At 35.8% G+C, this 7,745-nt stretch overlaps 1 pseudogene; it reads right to left on the bottom strand.

Annotated features, from left to right (window-relative positions):
* Positions 1 to 6,724: 6,724 nt before the first annotated feature.
* Positions 6,725 to 7,507, bottom strand: LOC110208240 (metaxin-2 pseudogene; annotated as a pseudogene).
* Positions 7,508 to 7,745: the final 238 nt, after the last annotated feature.

Genomic DNA, 7,745 nt, shown 5'->3' with positions numbered 1-7,745 from the left:
GATCAAATGAGGTAACATATAAAGTGCTTTGCAAACCTTAAAATGCGATATAAATGCTATTATTGTTATTTGTTATTGGCAACTAGGTGACATGAGATCTAGACAGAATAAGAAAGACCTTAAAGCACTGAGTAAAGGCTAGCTATTCTTTTTAATGTTAATTATAATGTTAAAGTGATGGCTCACCAGGTAGAGGAGAGGAAAGGGATATATTCAGAGATGAAGAAGATATAACATAGCAACTCAAATTTTAAAAAGTAAAAATAAAGATGATTATGAAGTTACTTTATAACTTTAAAATGGTATAAGAATGTGAGCTATTTATTGTTATTCCATTTATTTAACAAATATTTATTGAGCACTGTCTAAGCATTTGGCAGGATAAAAGAAGGCATGGTTACTGTTTTCTACATATTTAATGAATTCTTAGACTGAACTCTCAAAATACCCTTAGTGTAGAGTAGGGTATGGTAGGTTAGGATAAAGTAGGGTAAGGTAAAGTAGTGGAGACAGCTCAACTTTTTCTCCAGAAGATACTTATTGACATAAACAAACCCCTGTGGATATAAGATAATCAGGCTTGCCAAGCTAGAGTACTTAGGGACAGACCACATGGCTGCATAGCTAGTAAGTGAGGGAGCTGAGACTAGAACTAATGTCTCTTGACTCCCTGTTCTCTTCCCTTCCCACCACACCACCTACCTCTCTATGGGATTTCTCAAATTAATGCAAAACAAAACATCTTTCTGTATTAGTCAAGTATAAAAATAGATAATCAGGTTGAATTCAGTTGTATTATCTTCCCCGTGTACTGCTTCTGTCTCAGCTGAAGATTCAGCAGAATTACTCGTGGTGGTGATTTTTATAGATTGCTCCCCTGCAATCTTTGTTTTCAGAACATTTACTCACGTTTTTGAGCATTTGTTCCCTTGATTAGTTATAAGTCTTTAGAACTCTTGGCTTTGAAATGATTTCCCATAGACATATATGAATAACAGCAGAGATTGGACTTTTTAAAAAAAAAAAAACAGACTTTTGACTGAATTGGTACAAGGAATTTCCAGTGAGGAAACTACCTTCACCAGTGATGATTAGAATTTTACAGTGTAAAGAGTTATCTGGGGGCAGAGAGAAGTTAAGTGACATGTTCAGGTTCATACAACCAGAGAGAAAACTTGAATGGTCTTCCTGTTTCTGAGGCCAGCTAGCCACTCTATCTACTACCCACCAGCTGCTTCTCATTTTACAAGTAAAGATCAGTTTTAGAGGTGTCCCAAATGCCAAAAATCAAGAATCTCTTACAATTTATATAGTTAAGATCCAGTTAGAATGGTGCAATAATTGAATTTCTTGAATACCTAAGTAGTTTAATAGAAAAACTCCTTAACTATCATTAAAAATTCACTTCAACAAAACAGAACGGTTTATTGAACTAAACAAAAAATATTTTTCCACCATGCTTTTTGAAAATCTTTCTAAAATCAACTACATTTCAGGGACTATGTTAAATTTCATGCCCAGTTCAAATAATGTCATATGTTTGTAAGAAAGCATCTCTAGATCCCATCCCCTTCAAATGGAGAGGACAACCTATTATGAAGTGTGTGTGTGTGTGTGTGTGTGTGTGTGTGTGTGTGTGTGTGTGTGTGGCGGGGGGGAGGATGGCCCCTGATGTGTTTGACCTTGAAAATCACCATAGTCATGTTTCCATTGATATTTTTGGTATCACTATCCTCAGTGACAGAGACACAAGCAGGGGAAGAAGAAGGATCTGCTAATAGACAGCAATGTTTCTAAAAAAAAAAAATGCTCAGGACACTCTTGGCTCAGTACCCTGCTGGTAGATACTTCCAAAAAGTTTCCAATTGATACTTTCAAGCAGCAAGAAACTCCATTGTAAAGCAACTCCTGAAAGTCAAAGGGGAAAGAAATCATACTTTTACTCCTCATTCCCAGCACGTGATGGAAAGTCAAAATGTCACATTTTTAAAGAGTACAAATAAGAAGTTGAATAGGGAAATTGAAATTCTGATCTCTTTCTCCCTCTTCCCCTCCTTCCCACTCTCCCTCTCACCCTCCCTCCCACTCTCCCTTTCCCCTTCTTTCTCCCTACTTCTGAAGAGGAATACCTTTTCTCCCATTCGTTCCTCTTGTATTTTAAAGAGAAAAGGCAGAGATACTACTAAGGCTTTCCTTTTTTTTTTTTCTTAATGAATTTAGCTTCTAGTAATTAACTTAAGATTAGTCCTTTTACTTGGGTAATTCTGTAGGTCATTGAGTTTTTGGAAATTCTAAAAATGTTCTTTATGCATTTTATTTAGCCCTGCCTCCCCCCCACTGAATTCACATAGGTTCCACTCATTTTTCTCTGTACAATTCATGAGAAGAGAGGGCCAAAGTCGAGTGGACCAGTCTGATCAGTAGACAGCCCATCTCTCTCACCCCTTCAAGAAGACAAGTATTTATCAAATGCCTCCTCTATGCTCATGTAGCTAGCTATTCTCTGCCTCCCATTTAGACAAAGAGAATATGGGATGCTGCAAGGAGAAAGTTATGACTTTAATCCTGAGAATCTAGAAGTGAAACATACAACCAGCAAGAGACAATCAGAGACTGTGATTTCTCATTCAGGTCAAACTATTCAAAAATAGCCAAACCAGAGTGAACAGCATGCTTGTCACCTATTATTAGCTCTTTTACTCTTAATACACATGTAAATACAGGAAGGGTTTGTGATTTTTATTAGCTTGGATCTCCTATTCTAGTATGTCACAACCTGTCTATGATTTAGTATACAAATCCTTGGGAACTTCCAGAGGCACACAGAGGTTAACTGAATTACTCTGGGTCGAATGGATAATAATTGTCAGACAAAGAATTTGAACCTAGGCCTCCAAAGTCATCCTTTTAATCCACTGTTTTGTTGTCTTTCAATACTGAATATCTGTATGATATTAATTAAAGGATAAACTGCATATTACTGACAGTGTAATTGGAGTTTAGAGAAGGCTGCAAGAAGTATATGACAGAGTATTTGGGGGAGGCTTCATGGAGAGATGGGACTTGAGCTGTGCTACTGAAAGATGCTTAGGATTTAAATATTTGGAGGAAAGAAGGAAGGACATTACAAGTGAAGAGAAACAGGTGGGTGAAAACATGGAGGTTGGAAAGACCATGACATTCTTCTTTTTTGGGAATTATGTAAAAGGAATTTTATTATTTTTATCTTAAAAATGACAGTCAACACTCAAATATAAAGCAGGTATTTAGCAATATCATTTGCTCATTACAGATTTTTTTAAAGCTCACACACGCTATTTTGATTTTTAGTGTTAATATTTGTATACATGACAAAGATCTGGGCAGTGAATATAAATATGTTCTCAGAAAAGCCTTTTGTTCTTGTTCTTATTAATGTGACTTTTAAGGATACCAATGCTCCCCAAGGAAGTCATGGCAAATTCAAATATCATTCTTAAAAAAAAACCCTTAGGAAATAATTAGGTCACAAATATTATGCATATTTTATAGATATAGAGATTTGGCATCGGCAAATTATATTAACTCAAGCCACACAGCTCTTCGGAAGATTCTCCACTAATAGAGTAGACTTTTTGATTCCATTTGGCACTATAGCTACTTAATTACAGTAAAAAAGGGGGAAAAAAGACAGCAAAAAAACACATTCAGAAGGAAAATAAGTTAAATTACACAAAAGCAAGATGCCCTAGGATAAGAGACATAAAGATTTTCATCCAATTACAGCTCTAATTACTGCCTTTAGTAGGACGAGAAATTATCATATGAACAGGGCTCCAGACAAAATGATTGAGCATACAGGGTCAAACAATCCAGACACTCAGGAATTTAAACAGGATGGGTGTATCATTTATATAATTCTAAATATTATTAAACATTTCCTTTTATTTGAGAATCCATACAGTAATTACAAACCATAATATACAAACATGTATATGGAAAAGTCAGAGAAGCCAAAACACAAAACAATTGAATATGTACTCACCTGTTACTTTTAAAATACTATGCAACTAAAATATTGTAAAATTTAATATTTTATTCATAAGCTTTATTCTAGTATTGAACAAACTTGAGGCATTCAAACAACCAGCCATTTATTAACTATTTTTCAAACAATTAGTAGGTGCTTACCATGCTAAGAAATAATCCACTAACCATCAGTCAATCAATATTATCAGGAATAAAAAGTCATAAATAAACCTGATATAGAACATTTCTATCTATTTTCCCCAAATTTATTACTGTTAGATGAACTTAGATAAGACACTTAATCTCTCTAGGCTTCAGTTTCCTCATCTGCAAAATGAAGGAGTTGAGTTGATAATTCCTTTGGTCCTAATCAACTCAAAAGCCTTGAAAAAAAAAACCTACTGGTCCAAAGGTTTAAAGCAATCAAAAAGCAACCAGATGAGACTTTTAAAAGAAAAAAGTTTCACAGAAATAATTTGTATTAGGGAAAATGAGAGGGAGGGAGGAATGAAGTTAGGAAAGAAAGAAGTTGAAAAGTTAGGAAATTGTTAGTTTGGAAATTGGGTGGTAGACAGGAAGGAAGGAAGGAAAGAGGGAAAGAAGGAACTTTTAAGCATTTATTATGGGCCAGGCACTATGTACTAAGGTCCTTATAAATATTTCATTCATGTAAGAAACCTAAAGTATATTAACATTGGGTGTATAGTATCTCTTGACTACAATAATTCTTTTCCTTATTGTTCTAATCAGTGCCCTAATGAGCCACTCTGTGAGATCACATGTTAAAATTCACAAAATAGGGCAGTACCTCCAACATTTGGCAGAGAGAACAAAACAACAACAAACAGGTCTAGCTTTTTTTGTCAGCAAGCAGAATGAGAACGAGCAGCGCTGACTTTTCAGTGATAATTTTTAGCTGCGGTGACTTGGCTTTAAATGCTCCAATTTAAAAGGTAAAAGCAGGAAACCAAATCACCATAATGGGATGTCAAGGTTTCCATTTTCTAATGTATTTTGCCTTGATGCTGATTCACCTTGACAGAGGACAGCAACAAGATCTAAAGTGATCCATAGATAGTAAGTCTTAAATAAGAGCAGAAATCTCAGCTTAGAATAAAGGGCCACTGTCTCCTAAAGCCCTTTATCTTAACAGAAAGAAGAGAGCAAATTGTAATGATAACGATAAAAATATATCTTGTGCTAATATTGGTGCCTTTCCATCTAAAAAGCATCAAGGAAAAACCTAAATTCCATGTATTGAATGATACAGAAAGAATATAAAAAGCAAAAAGTATGTACAGAAGATATAAGATTATCAAATTAATAACATGGTGGAATTTTTTCAAAAACCTTTAAAGAAAAAGGATTATATATATATAAAAAAAAGAATTAGGACAAAATAGGTCTTAAAGAAAAGTCAGCATAAACCGAAGTAACTGAGGAATAGAAACTTTTAAAAATAAAGAAGGCTGAAAAAGAAGACAAAAAAGACTAAACAAAATGGCATTAGAGACTAAATAAAGATTTCAAAGCATATGATTTTGGGGGGATTGGGGTGGGGAAAGTCAGAATAAAGCAAAGAAAGAGCCACAGTTCATACCTAGAGTGCGCAGTAAAATTAGAACTTTTTGAAAATAGTTACATGATAAAATTTCCCATCAATAAGAATGTTTTCCCCTGGGGGAAAGAAAACTGTTGCCTCGTAATCTATTCTAGTGTTTTGTTTATTGGTGGGGGGAGCTAAAACATAAAACAAAATGAAAATAGAAAAATATGAAAGGCCACATAAAAAATTTTCAACCACTTTCATGATTATTTTCTACATTGCATATAGTTAATGGTCCCTTATTAGTGACAATACTACTTTGTGATTAGTCATTTTAAGGGGAAAAATCATCAAGAAAAAAAAATTGAAGAAAATATGAGGTCAGGGCAGCAAGGTGGTACAGTGGATAGAGCTCCAGCCTCGGCGTCAGGAGGACCTGAGTTCATATCTGGCCTCAGACACTTGATACTTAATTAGCTGTTAATAACATGGTGGAATTTTGCCAAGTCACTTAACCCCGAACGCCTGGCCGAAAATATATGAGGTCCTTTCCAGCTTTAAATCTATAATCCTTTGATATAAGTATCACAAAGTAGAGCTATCTTTTTTATCAAATGGACTTTAACCATTTTCTGAAGTATCTCTTTTCATCCAACTGATTTCAGACCAGAATTACTTTTTAAAATATTAAACTAGTATATGATCTAAACATCTTGTAAATAGGCAAATTTTCTAAGTGTATATTGATTCAGTCCTAAAATGACCATTCCCCCCCCATGGCCAATTTTACCATCTAACTAAGCAAGATCACCTTCTGTGTCTTGTCTTTTGTCTTTGCCCTTGGGAAGAACTTAAAGCACTTTTTCAATTCACATGAAGAAACTGACAGCAATTGTGGGGAGGAAAATTGTATCACTGTTAAAGCTTTATTTTAATGTGCATACCTGTTTCAAGGAAACAAACATACATAATCTGGAATTCAATAGAATAATTCAATAGAATTGTTTAGTGTATAGTTGGCTACAAAATACATATAAAACGTCTGTTAAACAACTGGAGGTTTCTAGAAGTTATGTATGTTTGTAAAATTCTGATACTCTTATAATCATGAAGTTGAATATAATTTAAGAGTTAGACTTTTCCTTTAAGTAGCTAATTCAACAAATCTCTCTAGGTCAGCCTGAGTGGGATGTGTCCTTTCCCGTTTTCTTCAAAGTAGTTCTGTTCAATTCTTCTACAGAAAGCAAGGAGGATGGTGTAATTTTTCACCTTTTCAGAGAGTTCTTTGTTGGTCAACCGAATGATAAGGATTGTGAAGAGATGGCCAAAGACCAGGGTTGCTTATTGAAGAAATAGGGTTGTATTCCTAGTCTTTGAGAAAAAAACTTGACAGTACTGGTTTACATCTTCTAAGACCAGCTCCAGTCTTGTTACCCCATAATGGCTTTCATCTTGCCTTTGACTTCCCATTGTTTTTGATAAGCCAAGATGTGGTTCAGAGGACAAGAATGAGGAAATCCATATGGAGAGGGAGTGAACTCGCCTACTGTAGCTTCATCATGCCACTGAAGATACAGCTCTGCTGTCAATAGCATATTATTGGCTAATTCCACGTAGGCTTTCATTTCTGCTTTTAGAACTTCATCCAACCCATCACTAAGAGAAAGGCCCTTGGCTTTTACGAACTGAACTATTGGACAAAGTGCTCATACCACTCGATTTCCCATGTGAATAAAAGGTACTTTACCAGATGGAGACATTATTTGGTATTTTCTCTACAAACCACTATGAGCCACTTTCACACATTTGCAAAAAGGTCTGAATGTCAAGAAAAGAAGCATTATCAGAAAGCAAACTTTGTTCCCCTTTCAGCTGCTGATAAAACGTAGCATCTCCAGGCCGAGGTTCTGTGGCTGAGACCTGGAAGACTAAGGCTTTAGCCATCATAGACATACTGATGGTGTGGCCCATGTAGTCTTTACCTTGTCCCTGCTGCTGCCACTGCCACTGCTGCTCCTCTTCCTCCTCTGCTGCCTACCACTGCTGGTACTTCTGGGCTTCAGCCCTTGCCTGCTCCCAGGGCTGGGTCTGAGGCGCCAGGAAGAAGCAGGGCTTGGCTCTTGCTAGATGCTCTTTCTCCCCTCTCCTGCTGAACAGTGGCATTATTGGCACATAGTACGTGCTTAAAAAG

The sequence above is a fragment of the Phascolarctos cinereus genome, unplaced genomic scaffold (assembly GCF_003287225.1).
Source record: "Phascolarctos cinereus isolate Bilbo 61053 unplaced genomic scaffold, phaCin_HiC Scaffold_3;HRSCAF=262, whole genome shotgun sequence".
Classification (NCBI taxonomy): domain Eukaryota; kingdom Metazoa; phylum Chordata; class Mammalia; order Diprotodontia; family Phascolarctidae; genus Phascolarctos; species Phascolarctos cinereus.
The sequence above is the reverse complement of the archived record's forward strand: the minus strand, read 5'-3'. Positions and strand labels throughout refer to the sequence as shown.